At 34.7% G+C, this 23,110-nt stretch overlaps 1 long non-coding RNA gene and 2 pseudogenes across 1 annotated transcript; 2 read left to right on the plus strand and 1 right to left on the minus strand.

Annotated features, from left to right (window-relative positions):
• The first annotated feature begins 893 nt into the window (after positions 1-893).
• LOC122317568 lies at positions 894-4,034 on the plus strand (annotated as a pseudogene).
• A 3,116-nt stretch (positions 4,035-7,150) lies between these two features.
• Positions 7,151-16,069, plus strand: LOC122317567 (annotated as a pseudogene).
• LOC122317569 lies at positions 7,878-9,292 on the minus strand. The gene is made up of 2 exons (XR_006244502.1): positions 8,798-9,292; positions 7,878-8,686 (listed from the first exon to the last, which is right to left on the minus strand). It is a non-coding gene; the product is annotated as an uncharacterized LOC122317569 (long non-coding RNA).
• Positions 16,070-23,110: the final 7,041 nt, after the last annotated feature.

The following is a 23,110-nucleotide window of genomic DNA, read 5'->3' on the forward strand; positions in this document are numbered from 1 at the left end:
CTTGAAAGATTAATTGGCTGTATTTGGTGGAAACTCCAAAAGTGATGGGTTTACGAATTACTAAAATCATCCATCTTCTAAACCAAAGAAGAGAAATACTTGCCTTCAGCCGAACAAATATTACACAGAAGGAAATTGAAAAACGTTCGACCTTTTAAAATCCTAATTCCCAAAGATTACGCCCTCTAATTACATCTATCATTGTCCAACAGCCAAAAGGGGAGCGTGCGATAGAGAAATTAAATGTATTATAATAAAAAATTTCAAAAACAAGCATTTTTGCGTAATACTTACTTTTTTTTATCGTCTAAAAAAAATTCAACATGCCAACGTTACTCTCTTGAAATTACTTAAAGGGTAAATTTAGTGTCTTTTCTTATAATCAACTCTATCAACCAAGCTGTTAATATTATAGATTGTTAGATTCAATTGATGAAAATGAATATGACTGTTAGAGAATATTGAAGATTATGAAAATAAAAATAAAAAATAATTAAAGAAATATAAATAATAAAAAATATTATTATAAAAAATATAATGACTAATCTAATATAGATGAGTTTTGTTATATACAAGCAAAGTCATATACTAATCTGCGTATCAATACTGATTCATTTATATTTAAAATTTAAATAGACATAATTTTTAATAAAATTTATTTTTTAATCAATCACATAAAATTAATTTATATATTAATGTATAATTATTCTTGTAATTAAATTTTTATTTCTAATATTTGTAATTTGAAAAATACGTATTCCCTTAAAAATATATATATATTTTTACTCACTTTCAAATAGATTTTGAAAACAAACTTACAAAATTGTCAAATCTGTGTGGTCACTTCGTTGGGGGCCCTATATATATCGGTTTTGACACACGAGTAAGGGGGATGTCAGTGAGACGGAGAGTGAGAGGGTTGCTGACAATTTGGAAATGGCGGGTGAGAAAGCAAGCGTATGCGTAACAGGGGGAGGAGGCTTCGTTGCTTCATGGCTCATCAACCTTCACCTCTCTAAAAACTACTTCGTCCACGCAACCGTAAGGCGACCCGGTATTTGTCTACTTTCTCTCCGTTTGTTTATTTTTTGTCTCTATTCCATCACTCTTCTTTACAAGATTATCTGTTCCATTCATCTATCTGACTCTGGAATCACCCTTCTTTGCCTACTTTATTTTGAATTTTAAATTTTCAATTCCGGTTAATAATCTCGGTGGAGTATTGTCATTGGTTATCGATTTGTTCTTTTGGTTTCCAGGGTTGAGAATGTCGTCTTTTTTCGACCAGCGTTGTTTATTTCAATGAAATAATGGGGTCTTTGACTGTATCCCCTTGTCTAATGCTTTCTTGTGTGAGTGTGAAAACTGATGCCCTTTCAACTAGACAATAACTTATATCTCATGACTTTGGCCACTATAATCACTTGCAATTGGAATCAGGGACGAATATTAGAGAGGAAACCCCAAGAATTTGAGTTTTTTTTCTTTTTCTTTTTAAATAAAATTTGTAACGAGAAATTTGATGGAATTTTGTTAATATTGTATACAAAATTTCCCTGTAAAAAATGTTTAACTTGGCCTCCTAAATTTCAATCCTAGCATCATTCCTGACCGGAATGGATGACAACCTTTTGTTCTTGAACAAAAAATTATATAATTTATGGCAACAGCTATGAAAGTCATATATATGGACTCATTTGCGGATTCAAATTTTGGAAATATATATCAAGCGAAAATGTGAAACTTTTCTGTATATATGAATTATACTTATTTTGCATCTAAAAATTAGTTTTTTGAGGGCTCTTTGATGAGATGAACACTTAGGAAATACTGTGCAGGAGATGCAAAGTATGCTCATTTGAGTGCATTTGAGAAGGCATCTGAAAACCTGAGACTATTTAAGGCAGACTTGCTGTATTACGACTCTATACGTTCAGCAGTTGAAGGGTGTGTAGGAGTATTCCATGTTGCCAGTCCAGTTCCTTCATCCGCAGATACAGTACTAAACCCCGAGCCAAGGATAACGGAGTAACTGTGATTTTTCCCCTTCTAAATCAGTGTTTTTGCATTAGTTAGTACAAAACTATGTAGAGACAACCATAATAATACAATTATTACAAGTGAGTGTGGAATGAAACATAATATTTTTTATTTATTACCTTCTTAATATTTAAGCTATTTTCGTAATACATAAATATATCATTGTAAATGTAGAAGTGATTGAACCTGCTATGAAGGGCACACAAAATGTACTCAAAGCAAGCATTGAAGCAAAAGTTAAGCGATTTGTTTGTGTCCTCCATTTCTGCTGTGTTCATGGATCCAAGTTGGCCCAAGGATCAAGTTATGGATGAAACCTGTTGGTCTGATACGGAATACTGTAGAACCAGTAAGGTAAGTAATCTGAAAATGCAGATCTTTGTTGAGCTTGGAGTTCTATTTTATGCATTGCATGATACCAGTACGTTATCAGAAATTAGTTGCATAACAGTTCCAAAGTATAGATTGTGTTCAAATATTTCTCTACAATGCTTAATTAAGTATTTCTACCAGATCTGGTACCGTCTCTCTAATACAGAAGCAGAAAGTGAGGTGCTGGAGCTTGGGAAAGGAAGTGGGCTTGATGTTGTAAGTATATGTCCTACACGTCTTGGGGCCAATTCTGCAGTCTACTGTGAACGCAAGTAGTTTATTTCTCATTAGACTTCTGAAAGGTACTTACATGTTACATATATAGCTCTTTGGTATGAATCTGTTATTTTAATTGTGTGCATGTTATTGAGTATTTTTGGTTGTAGTAAACGTTTTGTAATTGTGTATAAAGTTTATGTGCTTCTCACCCTGTGTATGTGTTCATGAGGCTGACTAACATCTCAAGTTAAAGTTTCATGCTGTGAGAAATTCAAGAATTGAAGTCGCAGAAAATCATTTATGGGGGTCCCTGTATTGATATGGCTTAAATCAGAGTTAAATTGGGACTTATAAACCTTTTAAAACTGAAGCTTGGGTTGATTGCTCAACCTGGACTTCTCATGCTCATCTAGCAAACCACTCGATGGAACTTTGCTTGACTGTGCATCCTATGCATGTTTAGTGATGTTTCCCTTACTTGACTAAACATCTCACAAGTCTAGCCAGATTTTGGTGCAAGCCTTGATCGACTGTGTGTCTTACTAGAGTCTATCAAAGTTAACTTCAAATTTTGATCAAATTTGGAGCTCAATAGGACGAAGTTTTGTCATTAGAACATGTCACTACAATGTATTTTATATATATTAATGGATTGCAATTACTAATAATCAATGGATGGGAGACTTTAGTTGTTTTCCCCTAAACTTTGTTTTAATCAAGTCAAAATGAATGCTATACGTATTTCCGAAGTGTCTGTATTTTATCAATGTTTTCGTGAAGGAGATGAATCGGTGGAAAACAAGCTTCGGTGTATTGTAGACGTGCGTGATGTAGCTGAGGCACTAATCCTGGCTTTTGAGAAGATCGAGGCTGAAGGAAGATACATTTGCTCGGCTCACATGATCAAGACAGAGTCTGGTGGACATGCTGAAGAATAAATACCCTCATTATAACTTTCCTAAAAAGTAGGCTTCTCTTTCAACTATTTAGTTAAAAGTCAACCTAGTTGATCTGTATATAACATATTTGATCATGGTTTTGCATTCTGGTCGCGTTGGTAGCCTCACTGAAGTGCAGGAAGAACTAAGACTGAGTTCAGAAAAATGGCAAAGGTTAGGTTGGAATTATCGGCCATTGATGGACACTGTCATTGATCGTGTAGAGGGCTATCGTCTGGCTGGGCTTTTGGATTGAGAAGGGCTACCTTACCAATTTAGGGTGGGTCTCATAAAAATCAGGACAGTTATGCTTACGGCATTGGTGGAGTCGGGACCCCCTCATGTTATTTCACATGGCTGTTTAAATTGATCTGTCATATCAAATTTTGTCTTAATTTGTTTTCACAATCTTACAATTTTTTTTAATTTTCGCGTAAAATAAAATAAAAAATTTATTTTTTTAAATTTTAAAATAAAAATAATATTAAAAAAATTATAATATCTCTTATCTTATTTATAAAAACAAACGTTTAATCTTAATTCATCTCATCTCATCTTATACGTGAAAACAAACTAGATTTTACTGTCATAGTTCACTTTAGGTAATAGATGTTCGACCGTGTGGCATTCGATATCCCTAGAAAAGGATGTTAAAGTCAACTTGAAGCCTGGCTTTGCTCTTTTAGCTCCTGTTGTAGGCAACGCCCTAAGAACTCAAACAGCCAAATAGCCAGATAAATGTGTCATGAATGAGTACTCTTTGATTGGATTTTGAACTGCCATAGGAGATCCTTGCTTGAGCCAGCTACTCGTCGAAGAAACCTCCCAATTTCAATGCTTGTCTGCTCTTGTTAAAAAAACAATTGAAGTTATAACAACCTCCCATTCTACTGCATAATTCCTAAGCAAGCAATTATATTTAACTATTTAACCGTCATTAACCTCATAGGGCATTTTTACAAAAGAACAATTATACGAAACTAAATTTATAAATTGATGCTACTTGATATAGTACATCTGATTATAAAACTTTTATTTATTATAGATTAAATATGACATTTCATCATGCCACATTAATTTATAAATTTTTCTATAAGATTCTTTTATAGACGTAACATTTCTCCTTACAAAAAAAAGCATATATAGAATTTTATTTTATTTTCATTAGAAGAGAATGTATAACTACTTTCAATCCTTTTTTATTTTGCCAGAGCACACTCAGGTAATTTCAATGTTAGAAAGTCCTAAAAGTATTAATTAATGAAAAATTATACTTAGCAGCCGTATATCACACACTGAGTAAAAGAAGAATTGTTCTGCTTAGAAGGTGTGTCGTGTAAGGCTATTGAGTATAATAACTCTTAATTAATAAGTACCGTAATTCTTATTTATAATGTATACTTTCTTCCATTCTGGATTTTAATCAATTAAAAATCTTTGTAAAAATTCAATGTGAAATTTAAATATAGATCACTATATTGTAGATTCTAGTAGAAAGGTTTCATTTGGAACTTAGACTCAGTTGAAATTAATTGAGTTTAATTTAATTTTAATATGGTCAAATTTTTAAATACTCAATTTTCAAATTATTAAGCATATATTAATTCAAAATCTCTTTACATGTGAGACTCGCAATCTTTTTCAATTCAACAATTCTTTATACGTAGAACCTACAATATTTTTCAACATTTTATAAATATATCTAAATTCATATTAACATCCAAACACATATAAATTTATCTTAAGTGAGTCATATAAAACTCACCCCACCATCTCAACTCACTACTACTTATAAATAATTAAACTTAACCCAACATCAAAACTGGTAAGCTTTTCACTTTTTTTTTTTTAATTACTATTATATGCTCTCGTATTCATCATTAGAGTGAGGATTCAAGTAACGATAAAAGTACAATTATTTCTATAATTATGTTTTAGATTGAATGTATTTTTATAAAAAAGATTATTATAATAAAATATATTATAAAAATACCCAGAATTTAAAACAGGAGTGTGAAAATAGTTGAATATGTGTATCTTTTCTTCTCGTTAACTGTCTCAAAATAAATAAACTTGGTGCATAGCTTCTTTTTTTCTTTTTTTTTTTTTTTTTTAAAGTATTTTCTAAGCACTAGCTGAATATCTTAATATTATTGACTCCCCTTAATTTCAAGACAATCATTTTTAACAAGAAAAATGCTAGTATGCCACCCTAACTTACTTTTCTTGACCACTTATGTATTTAAACTTTTTAATTATTTTAATTTAATGATTAAAAAAGAGATTTTTAATGTATAGGTATATTTTTATTTTTTTTAAAATATTTAATTATGTTAAAAAATAAAAAATAAAAAAAGATAAAAAGATAAAAACAACTTTATGCTATAAGGATCACCCAGCGAACAAAGCTAGATAGCACGCCAGCACTACTCTTTTAACAAATTTGGATTGAAAAATCTGAAATCAGAACCATAGACTTCATTTACTAAATTTTATTAATATTTAGCACGTGGAGTTTCATGGTAAGTGTGGAAGTTATAAAAAAATTATATAAAAATAATTTTATAAATTAATATGATTTTATGTGATTCATTAAATATATTATATAAAATAAATAATTTTAAAATTTGAACAACTACATCAAATCATTTTTAACTTATGATGTTATTTTTATATAATCTCTTCACTCTTATTAAAATATGAGTTTTATTATGTATAAACGAATTTACGCACCGATCTGCATATTAATATTATTGTTTTCATATTTAAAATTTAAATTGATATTATTTTTATTAAAATTTAACTTTCTAATCGATTATATTAAATAGATACTCATATTGGTGTTCAAAATCGCTTATAATTAAATTACAACTGTATATTAATATGTACATTAATTTAATATGATTGATAAAAAATAAATTTTATTAAAAATAATATTAATTTAAATTTTAAATATAAAAAAATTAATATTAATATATAAATTAATATGTGAATTTATTTATCCGCAACAAAAATCTTATTAAAATATTTCTCTAATTTTATTTATGTACGCGAGTATCCTTCGGAGGGTTCCGGATTAGGAATGCTCGACATGGACAAGATAACGCCAGCTCGTACAAACAAAGTCAGATCTTTGCTTCTCCGATAATTATCCAAACTTCAGTTTCATCTTTTTGTCTTATTTATATTTTTGTGTTTCTTCAATCGAATGCATGGAATTGGATAAATAAAATTGAGCAATATTACTTATAATCTATATTTAAAGATTATAATACAGTTATAAATAATTTTATTTTTAAATTTTTTTTAAATTATTAAAATATCTTTTTCAAAATAATATTTTTTTAATAAAATATCTATACATGACGTCTTTTAAATAGAGACTACAAATAGAATTTTTCAATAAAATTTTATAATATTTCCCATCCAAAACAAAAAATATTTTATAACGTTAAAGATGATTAAAAAGAATATATGAAAAAAAAGGAAAAAAAAAAAAAATTGCAGTGGCGGGGAGATTTCTCGGAATCTCTCGGTGTAGGACTCTTTATAAAAACTGACAAATCTGTTAGGTGGTCCCCAACTCACCACCATTGAGGGTCCTAAAAAATTATAAACTGGGTTTAACAGATGAGGGAGATGTCAGTGAGAGAGAAACAGAGGCGTTGACATTTGGAAATGGCAGCGGAGAAAGGATGCGTATGCGTAACAGGGGGAGGAGGCTTCGTTGCTTCGTGGCTCATCAAGCTTCTCCTCTCTCTAAGAACTACTTCGTCCACGCAACCGTAAGGCGACCAGGTAATTTGGCTACCTTCTCTCCGTTTGTTTCTCTGTTATCTCTATTCCACATCTCTCTGTGTACAAAGATTATCTTACTCTGAATTCACCCATCTTTGCCTGCTACCATGCTGTGAATTTTGAATTTTCAATTCCACTGAATATATAATCTAGATGGATCGAGTATGCTCATTGTTTATCGATTTGTTCTCGAGTAGTGCTGCTCGAGGATCTCCCAAGAAGGCAAAAAAAAAAAAAAAGTTCTTCTATTTTTTCTGATTTGTTTTCATTTTTTTTAATTCTTAAATATTTTTTTAAAAATAATTTACAACATTAGTAAAAAATAATTTCTTAATTATTAAATAAAAAATAAAAAAATAAAAATACACATTCGAGAGAAATGCTCAGACCCATTATGAGATCTCTGTTATAAACTATCTTGAATTGTATGACCACATTTATCTAGTCGTCAAATGCATAGTGCATAGTGCTAGCATAGTGAGCTAGTATAGTCCCATTTGTATGCCTATATATATCGTTGAATTCTTTAAGAAATATATAAGTTTGATATACAGATCAATAAGAGAATCTCCTCTCATTCTCTCTTTTTCATTGAGTTCATAACACGTTATCAGCACGATTCTCAAACGAACCATCAGAATCCAACTCCTCATCGTGGTTCTCACGCAACCTCCGATTCGAAAGAGTTGGTGTGCTTCGTGCTCAATGGGTTGGAGAGAGAAAGATGGGTATAGCGGAGGCGGCAATGGCCGAAACAATCCCGTAACATTTGAGGTTAACGTTGACCTTCCGATACCGCCGTCACCATATCTTGGTGGGAGCAAACATGCGATCTGCAAGTTTGATCCAGCCGAGAGGATCAAAACCAGCTTCGTCCACTTTAAGAAAGAAAAACGGCACCGTGAAGCACCGCCGCACCAAGTCTCTCTTCTTCCTGAAAAATGAGGCCGACGATGTTCAGATCCGAACAATCTGCCATAGCTAGAAGCAGAGCAAGCTCCGCTGCTCGCATCCCGAGCGCAAGGTCTCCGTCCTCGGTGCCGCCGGCGAGATCTGGAAGCTCCTGGCTTTGTTAATGAGACCACGGCCTGAAACTACTCCGTTCGGCCGGCCAGTTCATGACCAAGATAGGGAGCTTCCTCGCCGAATTCTTTCAAAATGGCTACGTTCTGCAGATCAGCTCTAGCGCCTGGTTCCAGATCCCTTGTCGTGGTGCCGCTCGAATCCCTGCTCCAATTCCGGTACATGGTTGTTCTCAAAGCCAAACTTTCTGAGCTCTCCTCCATTTGTGGTGGTATTCTCAACAAGCTTGACTCCATCTGCGAGGATCAGATGGTGGTGATGGGAGTAGGAAATCGGGTGATGTATAAGCTGGCCTTGGCTCCTCTCGAGCTCTGTAAGGGAGTGTACAGTGAGTTTGGGGGACTTACCAGAAAGTTACGTGACTTTGAGGCTGAAACCCAGACCTTGATGTCTCAAGAAAACATGGTTGCTTTGGTTTCTCGCACCGGAAGGCATTTGCAACGGTACAGCAAGGGTCGTCGCCAAGTTGTAGATGTTGAAGAGAAGATAAGAAAATAAAAAATAAAAATTCTGGAAAACATCACTTGGGCGCTGCCGGCAGGGAATTTCAATCTATTACGGAGAAAATATGGAAATAAGTCTAAAATGGTGAAGCACCCGAACATGGTTGAGCTCCACGAGGAGATGGCAGTGGGGTCCAGCTTGGCCGACAAAACATGGAAGCTCACTAGACGTTTCCGTGCATCAGTATCTCATTTTCATGGACTTTTGCTGCTCTCCTGTAAAGCCCCCCAAGCTGGCATGCAGAAGTGAAAATGACCGCCTGTCATTATTGTCCAGACCCACCTTGGACTATTGAAACTTGGCGTGCTAGGTAAAGTCAAAAAAAAAAAAAAATGGCTTGAGGTACGTACGTTTCTTTCATCTCAGGCACTATGAAATTTGTTGAAATATTGCTATGTATTATTGTCTTTATTCCTTGTGTTCTAAAACTTTGGGAAGTTCAACACGTTACGCATGCTTTTAACACATGTGGGGGCATAAATTTGTTAGGCATCAATATTAAAATCAAGATGAGAACAACATATATATTAAAAAAAGATAAAAGTAGAAACAAAACTAAAGACTTTTGAAAGGATGACATGAGAGATGACATCATCTTCTCCTATTTGTCAGCCTAGGTGTCAGATTTTTTCACAATTTATCATATGGTGGTACTATCAACTATGTTAGCCTCTGAATATGCTTGTCCATATAGGAATGATACATCTTAGTGGCAAAACACAAGCTTCAAAGCTGTGATCAGATTCATTAGTCAAATATAGTATGATAAAATTTTATATTTATTAACATAGTTTACATATTAATTATATTTGATGAATTAAAATTTTTATAATTCACATTTTAATGTGATTAATTTTATTCATATTGTTTAGATACAAGTTTTATTTATTGATGATATGATTTATCTGAGAATGGAAATGGAGCATCCCTGAAGGATCGCCCTAAATCAATAATAGCTTTTGAGTATCTTATAGTTTAAATGATTGATACTTGTACCAAAAACTCATTATGATTTATGCACCTGAAGTTGCATAATTGAAATTGTGGAAAGAATATATATTTGAATGAACGTCTCGAATGTACTCTTGAAGTAGCAATATCGAGTATGCTCTTGAAATAGCAATACGAAATGCAAACGTTCACAATATATTCTAAATTTATATATGATCTTTTAATGACTGAGCAAAATAATGAGCTTTTGATGAAAATCATTAGTCACGTCTTACTAGATCTACATCATTCCTTAAAGTGAATGATAATGAATTTATATCATTCTATTCCCTTAAGTGAAAATAATGATGCATTTCATTCAAAGAAACTAAGAGATTGAACGTGATAATGAATATCTTTTCGAGCCAGAAGCTCGTATTGGAAAAGCTATAAACTTTCTCTTTGAGATGATATTATACAATTATTGAATCAAATATTATGATGCATCAAAAAGTGATATGATTCAAAATATTTGTATCTTTTCATGGTTATCTTGATCATCCAAAATCAATTACGATAAGTCGAATGATTTTCATATGGACCTCCATGAAAGAATCAGAAGATTCTTTTACTATAAAGTCTTACCACCAGAAGTGGAAAGAAAAATTTGCCAGAAGCAAATAAGATGAAATAATTCGACGTTATCTTGATTATCATATGTGAACCAGAAGTTCAGATGATAATTAAATTTTGGATGCAATAAGATAAAAATGTCTCATATTCTAGCTGCTAAAATCCCAGCGAGGATTGAAGTCCCTGTAGGACAATTAAGAAATTCAGCAGTCTAAAGACATGTCTAAAGGCATGTGAGACGTATTGATACAAAAGATAGAACATCTCAAAAGAGAAAGACACAAATAATTTGGTGCTCCTGAAGAGGCCATACCCACAAAACAAGCAATAAAGTCCATCCAAATTCTCTGTATAAAATTCTCCTATATAAACTCTTGAAGAGTGTCTCCTGAAGAGGTTTTTCATGAAAATGTCTTCTCTTGAAGAGGGACAGGTACCTGAAAATAACGAGATCTCGTTACATTTCATGAATAATGGAGAAATTATGGATAGAAATAAAATCGTTGTCGACAACGTATTCCCATATGAGATGGCAATTGACATTACCAGAAGTAATGGAGAAAGTGAATCAAGAACCGTCGAAGAATACCGACGTAAAATATTGGCCAATATTTGAAAGAAACAATTCCTGCAGAATTGATTCACTAGTAAAATATGATGCATCGAGACTTATAGTCCAAACACCTAAAGAGGTGATGCTTGTTGAATGTCAGTGGGTATTTATAGAAAGGAAATAAAAATGTGATATATAAATCATGAGTCAGTTTCTCAATTCCTGCAGAATTGATATCACTCAGTAAAATGTGATAAATATGGACTTGAAGTCCAAACACCTAAAGAGGTGATTTTTGTTAAATATCAGTGGATATTTATATACATGATATAAAAAAGCCTGAAACTTTTAATATGAAAATGTGATATAAAATCACAAGTTAGTTTCTCGAAGAAACAATATTGATATGATTTTAAAGTGGTTGAAATCATATTGAGATTTTTATTAGCTTGATAGTTACCGAGAGTTTGGATATGCATGATTAACTGCATATTTATATGGATCATTGGATCATGATATATATATATATATATGAAAATCCCTGAAGGATAGAAAATGTCTGAAGCTTCTAATATGAATACATCTGGAAATATGTATTCTATCAAGTTTCAGAGATCCTTATATGATCTAAAGCAATCCAAACGCAAACAAGCTATTATTGCAGTTTATATATATGATTTAAATGTCATTGAGGCTCCAGAAGAGCTCATGAAACTGCACATATTTGAAATATAAATCTGAAACCCTTGCGGCTTCAAGGGGAAGATGGATGATGTTATTAGTCATGAAATACCATCTTTTAAATACAATTAGTATTTCAGATTCATATTATAGGTTTGATAAGAAGTGTGCATTATTAAAGAAGAAATAAAATGAAGCACACAGAACATCTACCAGAAAATAGAAACACAAATATGAATATTTGTGAAATATTATTTTATTATCTTGAAGCAAGAATTACAGAAATTTAAGGCACTTTGCCTCATTCTTCAAATGCTCTTGTTCTTCAAGAATCTGCATGGCATCCCTATCTAAAGCGGTGGGCAATCGAAAAGAAGATTTAAGTAAAGATTTTAAATTTCTATTCTCTTTCTTTATTGATTCTATCTTCATGTTGGACTCCAGAAGAAGTCGCTGAAGTATAGCAATATTCTCGTGGAGATTGTCAACTCCACAAGTTCTAGATTGCAGTCGCTGAGAAAATGCAACAATGGATGATGAGTATCGGGTACCGAGACTCACAAGCTCATAGATAGCTTCATTATCTGACCTATGAGTCAGATCATTACATTGCATGATAGCACCTGTGGTAGAAGCAGGAACAGCTGATGAATGAGGTGCAGAGTACCTCATATATTGGCCATGAGAAGATCGCTGAGCCATTGCAGAGTAAAAATGTAGAGAGAGATTGCAGGATAAGAATGTAGAAAGAGATTGCAGAGTAAAAATGCAGTATGATTACAGAAAAGTGAAGAAGATGAGATGCGAATGAAGATGAGCTGAATATCTCTTTTATAGAGAAAATTATGATACAGCATCTCTCGTGAAGCAAGAGAAAAGAGACGAAATATAGCTTCATAGCTTTGCGGCGCCTGACAGCTGATGCGCCTGACAGCACGCCTGACAGCTGCAGCACCTAACAGCACGCCTAACAGCTGCAGCACCTGACAGCACGCTTGACACCTACAGAGGAGTTGAAAATCTACGGTGCTTGTCTGATCTTAAAAAGGCTGGCCACCGTTTTTATTAAAAATGAGGTTAGCAGTTTAATGTTGATGAATTCTCCACTAACTATGTTATTTACAAGAACTCCATAAGAGTACAACTCCAGAAGAGTAGTGATCAGCAGAAAGATCCAGTTGTGATTATTTTATCAACATGGATCAAGTTCACAGTTAGTTGGATGTACAAATGCGAGTTATCTTTCAGATACACACAAGAAGATCATTGCAATTCATGAGAAGAAAGTTGAAATTGATATCAAGAAGGTACGGTCAAGTAAAAATCTGGCAGATTTATTCACTAAAGCATTACCAACTGCAACATTTAAAAAGATTATGCAGAACATTGGAATGCGGAGGTTTGAAGACCTGTTATCATGCACTTTTCAGGGGAAGTAATGTCTTGAAGACTTGTGCTGATTGTACTCTTTTTCCTTCGCTAAGGTTTTATCCCACTGAATTTTCCTTTGCAAGGTTTTAATGAGGCAATCATAAAGCACTCGGCGATATATATGAATATTGTACTCTTTTTCCTTCGCCATTGGTTTTTTCCCACAGGGTTTTTCTTTGGCAAGGTTTTAACGAGGCATATTCTTTAAATATGGTCATCCAAAGGGGAAGTGTTATAAACTATCTTGAATTGTATGACCACATTTATCTAGTCGTCAAATGCATAGTGCATAGTGCTAGCATAGTGAGCTAGCATAGTCCCATTTGTACGCCTATATATATCGTTGAATTCTTTAAGAAATATATAAGTTTGATATACAGATCAATAAGAGAATCTCCTCTCATTCTCTCTTTTTCATTGAGTTCATAACAATCTCAAGCATTTTTCTTTGTTCCTTGGAATTTTTACACTATATATTATATATATATTAATTTTTTTATTAAATATGTCGTAGAAATAATAAATAGAAGAATTTAATTAATTTAATAAAAATAAAAAAAAATATAATATATAGTGTATGGAACAAAGACTGTCAAAGCTCTGACCATATCCCAGCCTTGTCTACTGCTTTATTGTGGAGTGTGAAAAGTGGACGTCCTTTTAATCAGATAAGTCCGGTTTAATTGGTAAAATTTTTTTTATCATTTTATTGTAATAATTTTTTTAAATTTATATACTAAATATAATAAATAATTTTATTTTTTAAAATAATAATAATATTTAAAAAATATTTTAATAATATTTTATTTAATTTTTAATTTTTATTTAAAACAATCACCATCTTTATCTCACTTTTCAAATCTGACCTAGGGTGTTAGATGTCATGACTCATGTCCACTATAATCATTTGCATGAGTTCGAATCAGGGACCAAATTTAGAGGGGAACCCCAAAAAGTGAGATTTTCTTTTAAATAATATTGTAACAAAAATTTTAAGGGTTTTTTTTTTTTTAATTATTGTATAAAAAATCTCTCAGTTAAAAATATATAACTCAAGAACCATCAAAACCAAGTAAGGATCTTCCACGGAAGACCTTTTATACCATAATTTTCAATTACTAATTTAATTTTTGGAAATATATATCAAGCGAAAATGTTAAAGTTCCCTATATATATATGAATTATACTTATTTTGCATCTAAAAATCAGTTCTTTGAGGGCTCTTTGATGAGATGAACACTTACGAAATACTGTGCAGGAGATGCGAAGTATGCTCATTTGAGTGCATTTGAGAAGGCATCTGAAAACTTGAGACTATTTAAGGCAGACTTGCTGGATTACGACTCTATACGTTCAGCAGTTGAAGGGTGCGTAGGAGTATTCCATGTTGCCAGTCCAGTTCCTTCATCGTCAGACACAATACTAAACCCCCAAGTGAGAATAACCGAGTAACTGTGATCGATCTTCCCCTTCTAAATCAATGTTTTTGCATTAGTTAGTACGAAACTAATAAGAAACAACTTAAATATATATTGTAAAGGTAGAAGTGATTGAACCTGCTGTGAAGGGCACACAGAATGTACTCAAAGCAAGCGTTGAAGCAAAAGTTCAGCGATTTGTTTTTGTCTCCTCCATTGCTGCTGTGATCATGAATCCAAGTTGGCCCAAGGATCAAGTTATGGATGAAACTTCTTGGTCTGATACGGAATACTGTAGAACCACCAAGGTAAGTAATCTGAAAATTTCTATTTTATGCATTGTATGATACCAGTATGTTTTCAGAAATTAGTTGCATAGCAGTTCAAAAGAATAGATTGTGTTCAAATCTTTCTCTACAATGCTTAACTAAGTATTCCTACCAGAATTGGTACTGTCTCTCTAAAACAGAAGCAGAATGTGGGACGCTGGAGCTTGCGAAAGGAAGTAAGCTTGATGTTGTTAGCATATGCCCTTCACTTGTCTTGGGGCCAGTTTTGCAGTCTACAGTGAACACAAGTAGTTTATTTCTCATGAGACTTCTGAAAGGTACTTACATGTTACATATATATACCTCTATCTATGGTATGAATCCCTTCTTTTAATCGTATGCATGTTATTGATTATTTTTGGTTAATTGCTAGATTTTTGTGGACCGTGTGTCTCGTTAGAGTCTATCGAAGTTAACTTCTATTAGTGATCAAATTTGGAGCTGATCAATTGGTTTATTTCTGAAGTATTTGTATTTTATCAATGTTTTCATGAAGGACTTGAATCGGTGGAAAACAGGCTTCTGTGGATTGTAGACGTGCGTGATTTAGCTGAGGCACTAATCCTGGCTTTTGAGAAGCCCGAGGCTGAGGGAAGATACATTTGCTCCGCACACATGATCAAGACAGAGAGTCTGGTGGACATGCTGAAGAGTAAATACCCCCATTATAACTATCCTAAGAAGTAAGCTTCTCTTCCAGCTATTTAATTAACAGTCAACCTAGTTCTGTATATAACATAGTTGGTCATGGTTTTGCATTCTGGTCGCATCGGCAGCTTCACTGAAGCGCAGCAAGAACTAAGGCTGAGTTCAGAGAAATTGCAAAGGTTAGGTTGGAGTTATCAGCCATCGAAGGACACTCTCTTTGATAGTGTACAGAGCTATCATCAAGCTGGGCTTTTGGATTGAGAAGGGCAATCATACCTTACCAAGTAGGGGTAGGTTTCATAAAGAGGACACTTATGCTTACTAGGCATTGTTGGTGTTTGGATCAAGGTTTTAAATTCTGTTTCAGTTATTATTCGGGTTTAAGTATTGGAACAAAATATTTCATTATCAGTGTATTTTAATGTACCATTTCAAGATCAGCTATATATATATAAACTGATAATTAATCAAATAAATACATTTATATATAAATGTGTATCATCTATGTATTTGTGTGTGTAAAATGATAATTAATAAAAAAAAATTACATGTACATATAAGTGTGTGTCATATATATTTGTGTGTGTGTATGGAATAATTGAATATTTCTAAAATGAATATATGTTGAAAACACTAAAATAAAGATAATATTAAAAAATTAAAAATTTGAGTTGGTACACAAAAAAATATATATAAATAAATAAAGAACCAAGAAATTATTAAAAATAAGGAGATTTAAAAAAAAAAAAAAAAGATAGAGAATGATCAGAAGACGTATTTAAAGTTACAAAAAAAAAATGATGTAAATCCTTTTTTGATTTTTAAATTACATGAATGTCATATAGATTTGAAGTTTATAAAATGTCATCTAAATACAAGAAAATTACAAAATTGCCATTAAAACAGTCTAGAATTGAATGTAGTCCAAAATTGACCTGAAGAGGCTGGAAGAGGCCAAAATTTAGAATGAAATGGAATGAGACTTTATAGTATATTAGGTTCTACACTGGAATGAAAAGTTCTAGTCAGAACATAACAAAACTTAATTCAAAACTATGGTCTGGGCCCCTTTTGTTATTGCACATATTGTTGTATAAGTTCTATCATATCACATTTTGTCTTGTCATGATTATATGTAAGTGGTAAATGTTTGGCTGCATTTGACATCCTTGGAAAAGAAAGTGAATGTTTGGCTTTGCTCTTTTATTTTCTGTTGTAGGCAATGCCATGCAGAACCCAGATTGGCAAATAGTCAAAGAAATGTGTCATGGATAAGGACTATTTAATTTGATTTTGAACTTTCTTAGTATATCCTTGGTTGAGCCTGCAGCTACTCGAACAAAGCCTCCCAAATTCAATGCTTGTCTATTCTCATTAAAAAACAATTGAAGTAACAACCATAACATTTGTGATAAATAACAAGTTGAAAGAAATTGAGAGAGTGAGACCCTATTTCAGGAGAGTGAGACCAAAGAAACAATGGAAATACAATAAATCAATGATACTAATTGATTTATACAATAAACTAAATATGATAAAAAAAAAAAAGTCATATTACCATACATATGCTATAATATTACGGATATATTCTATCATAAGTATGGTAATATTTTAACATCTCATTCAAACTCAGGTTGATGATAAAGATGTCATCTTGAGTTTGGTTCATAATCATCCTAAGTTTGGAAACAAACTCACGTTATAGCCTAGGTGGATGGGACTTGGTGAAAATGTCAACCAATTGATCAAACCAACATTAGAAAGAATTTCAAAAGCATACTTACTTGAGAAAGATAATAACCTTATGAAATAGAGGTAACTTCAAGGCCAAGAAAATAGTTGAGTTGGACCAAGTTCTTCATCTCAATGTTTTGGCTAAGAAAATGTTGAAGAGTGTGTATGCCTGCAGTATCATCACCAATGACAATCATGTCGTCCACATATATCAAAACAAGAATAGTACTGACAACAATCATGTAGACAAACAAGGCATAATCATATGTACTAGATTCAAAACCTTATTGGGAGATTACATAGCTGAATTTAACAAACCAAGCTTTAGGTGCTTGTATGAGACCGTATAAGGCATGACAAAGCCAATAGACTTTATATGGAAGGAGCTCATAACGTGAAGGAGGTTGCGTATACCCTTGATTTTATTTAAGATCACCATTAAGAAATGCATTTTTTTTTTACAGCTATATGGAATAAGGTCCAAACTACATCAATTGCAAGCAAAGATCGAACTCAGTTAAGTCTAACAACGGGAACAAAGGTCTCTTCGTAATCAATACTATATTCTTGGGTGAAGCCCTTCGCAACTAGACGACTTATATATTGTTCCATTTATCCATTTGCCTGACTCTTGGTTTTGTATATCCACTTGCATCCAACAACAGAATTATGAGGGGGCAAATCTACCATATCACAAGTATGAGTTTTTGCAAGGGCATCTAATTATTCAAACATGGATTTTTGCCAATGATGATCATTTAAGACTCACGATAAGTGTGATGTTCATGAAGAGTTGTAAGAGCAAAAATACAATAATAATCTTAGAGATAACTAAGAGTGGCTCTTATCCAATTGGAATCATGAAGATCAGCAACTGGAGGGGACTATGGGACAAGTGATGGAGCAGAAAGACCAAGAAACGCATCAACAATCTTGGAAGTAACCAAAGATGGAGTGTCTATAGAGCATGTATTACCTGCAACACTATCAAATGACTCATGATCCAAATCAATAAAATGGTTAGTGAAGACAAACAAATGGCTAGGAGAAGTAAAGCAAAAATGTGGTAGACTAGTGAAAAACTTGTTTTCCCAAAATACCACTTGACTAAAGAGCCGGAGACTTTTGGTGGTAAAATCATAATATCTATATGTGTGGGTAAATAAAAATTGGGCGGATCCTTTCACAAATGGACTCTCAAGAGATTTGGTGAATAGTATATAAGAAAACAAATATATATGGGTTTAAGATAAAACATTTTATTATCAATATCCAAACCAATAATATATAAGAAAACTAATATTTTTATAAAATAAATTTTTATATTAACAAAAAAAGTAATACTAATACTAATATCACATATTCCCATTTCCCAACAACAAAAAGACATATAAGACTAGATATTTATAAAATTTAAAAATAGAGTTCATTCGTATTATATTAGTTGATTGCATGTTGACCATAATTGACCCGTTTATTAATTGTATTAACAGCTTAAAGCCTTTTATATTAAATTTAAATTTGGTTATTTTATATTATGTTTGTATTGAGTTCACAAATTGTATCATATATTACCACCCCTATCGGCTTAACATGTCACTACAATGTTTAATATATATTTATTCTATTATAATAAGTGGCTATATAACTGCTGAACATTAACTTTTCTTATTTTGCCATTAAATCTCTTTGTATTGTAATTAATTCTTTTACTTACTATATGTCGCCCCTTCAAGCACCCATTGTATATTGCTTTGACTCAGCCACCATGTTTGCTCCACACACACGGCAACCTTCTACTTGTAGAAACACACCCCGAAGCCAAGCCAACCACAACCGCATATCTGTCGAGACCCCAACAAAAATCGCCCTAGGACATGATCCTAGACATGCATGGATATCGGAGATTGGACCACATATGGGGTCAAGCCTAACTTTGGAGGACTTCTCTAGGGGTCTAGTGCAGACTCTAGGGAGATTGCGGGAATGGCACGGGTCAATTGGAAGATGGCTCACATCTTCCCATTTGACTAAGCCATGGCTTAGCCCCAATAGCCCATTGACACTCTTGTTGGCATGCCTTGACAGCACCACCATCATGCCATGGCCCCTGCCATGGCACATGCATGACGGACCCACAGACAGGCCATGGCCCCCACCATGGCACGCACTTGACAGCATCGCTAGTATGCCATGGCCCATTACCATGGCACACTCATGTCAGCCGCACATACATGTCATAGGCATGCCATGGCTCATACCATGGCAGGCCCAGGACATCCCAGCTAGCATGCCATGGCACGTCCAGGACAGTCACATGGCTAGCTTGCTTGCATGCCTTGGCTCATGCATTGACACGCAACAAGCACCCATGGAGACTACTGGCAGTGCGCAGACCATGCATGTAGGCCTGCGCACTCCCTTGAGTAAGCACATGCGCGCATGCATGCGCGCCCCAACACCACTTAGCAAGGATAGTGGCGTGCCCTCACAGGCACACCATCCAGCGCACGGCTCCAGCTCGTGCCTTGCAGGCAAGGCTAGTGGCATGCCTATCGGGCATGCCATCCAGCGCACGGCTCCAACCCGTGCCTTGCAGCCCCAGCGCCCAGACCGTCAGCTTGGGCCATGCATGCTCATCACCCAGGCCACCAGCTTGGGCCATGCAAGACCACCGCCCAAGCCACCTGACTAGGCCTCACAGCAGCAGCTCGGCATCACCTTGTGCCCACCATCAGGCCAAGGCTTGGCACCATGCCATACCCACCATCATCAGGCCACGCACAGCGCCATGTCGTGCCCACCACAAGACCAATGCATGGCCCATGCCATGCCATGTAGTCGTGCCACACAGCAGCCCATGCGTGGCACCATGCCACGCCCAACAACAAGCCATGCAAGGCCCCAAGCCGTGCCACCCATCGAGTCATACACGGCACCATGCCGTGCACATCATGAGCCACCATGGCCCATCCATAGGCCATGGCATGCCACGGGCCACCATGGCCCGTCCATCACTATCTTATTGCTTTTAGTTTATTTCTTTAATTATTTATTTAAATTATTATGCTAGGGGCCTTTTGGGGGTTTCCAAGTTGTAAGCTCTATAAATAGGACCCTTAGGCATTTCATTTAGCATCTTGGATCATTTGGCATATTTTCCTTTGTGGAACGGTTTGGTGTGTTCTTATGAACACTTTTGGTGCTTTTGCACTTGGGTTCTTTTGGGTGCAATTCGTGAATTCCAATGAGAGATTAACACCTTGCAATTCGTGAATAGGTGTTGTCCATTTATCTATCTTTGATTCATCATCTTGCAATTTGTGAATAGATGTTGAATCTCTTTATCTATCTATCGTTGTTCTTGTTTATTTTCCATTCAATCTTCATATCATCCATTTATCCATCTTTTGCATGTTTCCATTCTCTATTCAAAAATCCAAAAATACTTTTATGTTCTTATATTTTCTAGTTGTCATATTGTTCATGTGCGTTCTTCGTGTTCTTCTATCGTGTTCATCATTTCTCTAGCTTTAATCCATTTTCCAAACACCACACGCCTACCACCTTGTTTCCCATAGTCCATATTCGGCCAACACTTTCCAAAACACCCCCCTTCCATTCTCACAAGCCCTAGCCGAACCACCAAGATCCCCACAAGATATTTCCTACATTTTAGGAATCCTCATATCATCTTCCAAATCCCATCATATCCCGACAAATCTATCTTTGGCCAACCACTTTTCCAAATTCAAACTCAAATTCCAATCCCAACATTTTAGGAAATCCAATCCCTAAACTCTCTCAATCATCTCCATCTTTTCAAAACCTACCAAATACCCTCATCCGCTTGCCATATCAAATCCCTTCATTCTAGGAACTACCCAAGACTCACTCAAACTTTAAATCCCTCACTCCACTCTTGCCTTAGCCAAACTACCCTAATCCCTAAATCATTTCCTACCTTTTAGGAACTCATCTTCCATCTTCCACTCCATCCAAATTCGAAATCCATACTTGGCCTTAGTCAAACTTCAAGTTCTAAACAACTCCCATCGATCTTATCATTTAGGATCACACCCTAGCCACCTTATCCATCATACAAACCCTATCTCCCATCTCCAAATCTCTAAACTCTAGGAACAACCCGAGACTTATTCAAACACCATCCAACTTCATCCTCTTACCATATTCAAATCCTACCTTCTTCATCTTACCTTAGTCAATCCCTAAAGTCAAGGAGCAACCCTAAACTCTTTCAAACATCTTCCAAACCTTAGCCTCCCATCCTAGACTCCAACCCTAATACACCACTTCCCAAGTTCGTAATCCCCTTTAGCCACCACCCAAAACCCTAACTACACTTCATCATACCAACCCCAAGCACCTTCCAAGTGGCGCCAACATCAAGGGCAACCATCAAGTCGTTCCACATTGCATCAAACACACAAACTCACCACTTAGATCACCCGAACTCATCATCATCATCAAATCCATCACTAAACACCATACATTCATTAACCTAGGAACCCGTCATTGCCATATCCTAGCCGAGTCCAAGCAAGACGACAAGGAACATTCGGTCATTATAAGGCGATGCGAGACCCGTGAACCCCTAATGTTTGGGGACTAGACCGAGGCCCCCAACAATATTATCCTCCTACACGTAGCAATGCCACACGCAACAGAGTAGTGTCCACCACAGAAATGCTGCCTTAACCTCATCGAAGGTCCCTGTTTTCAAGCACCCAAAACAGAATTTTGTTCCCCACCGTGAGCCACAAAGCCACCGCACGCCTCCTTCCCTCTCCACTGCCCAATAAGCCTCTGTTGTACTTGGGTAAGCTTCTCTCGGTCGCCACCAATTCTCTTCCTATATTTCGGTCAACCACCATATTGTTCCTCTCTTGGCATAACACATTTTTCCTCTCAATTTTTGTTGCCGTCGCTATTCTCCCAGTCAAAGCAATCTGCTGCTGCATACAGCCACTACCTCGCACCTTCGCTGCATGTCAATGGCAATACTTGAGAATTGTATATATATATAATAGCAATAGCAATGGCGGCTCGTGGTGTGGCTACGGCGGCAAAATGGCAATAGAGACAAGCCAGCAGGGAGAGAAAAATGGTGAGATTTATTTCTTGTGAGAGAGAATAAAAAAGAGAGAGGTGTGAGAAAGTGGGTTTGAGAGGGGTAGAGAGAGACGAAAAAGAAAAAAATCTGAGCCCAAGAGGGGGGAGAAGAACCTACGAGAAAGGAAGGGTTGGGGGGCAAGAAAAGGAAAAAGAAAACAGAAAGAATGACAAAAAAAGGATTTGACGAGAGAGATGGGTTGGTATCATCGTGATGGGTTTGACATTAAAAAAAAGTCATATTAGTGAGTGTAGAATAAATACTTATGTATAATATATCTTATTTTTATATGACGTGTAACACTTTTCTTTTATATAAATTTTATTATTTTAATAATTTTGTAAATATTATTTTATATAACATAAAAATTTGTTAAAATTCATATTTTTTCTCCTATACCATAAATTATTAATTGAAATCAATTTTTATTTTTTTATTTTATGAAATACGTATTATAGACTGCAATTACTAATAATCAATGGATGAGAGGCTTTAGTTGTTTTTGCCTAAACATTATTTTTATCAAGTTAAAATCAATGTTGTACTTATTTCTAAAGTGACTGTATTTTATCAACATTTTTATGAAGGACCTGAATCGGAGGAAAACAGGCGTCGGCATATTGTAGACGTCCGCGATGTTGCTGAGGCACTAATCCTGGCTTTTG

The sequence above is a fragment of the Carya illinoinensis genome, chromosome 7 (genome assembly GCF_018687715.1).
Source record: "Carya illinoinensis cultivar Pawnee chromosome 7, C.illinoinensisPawnee_v1, whole genome shotgun sequence".
In the NCBI taxonomy this organism is placed as follows: Eukaryota; Viridiplantae; Streptophyta; class Magnoliopsida; order Fagales; family Juglandaceae; genus Carya; species Carya illinoinensis.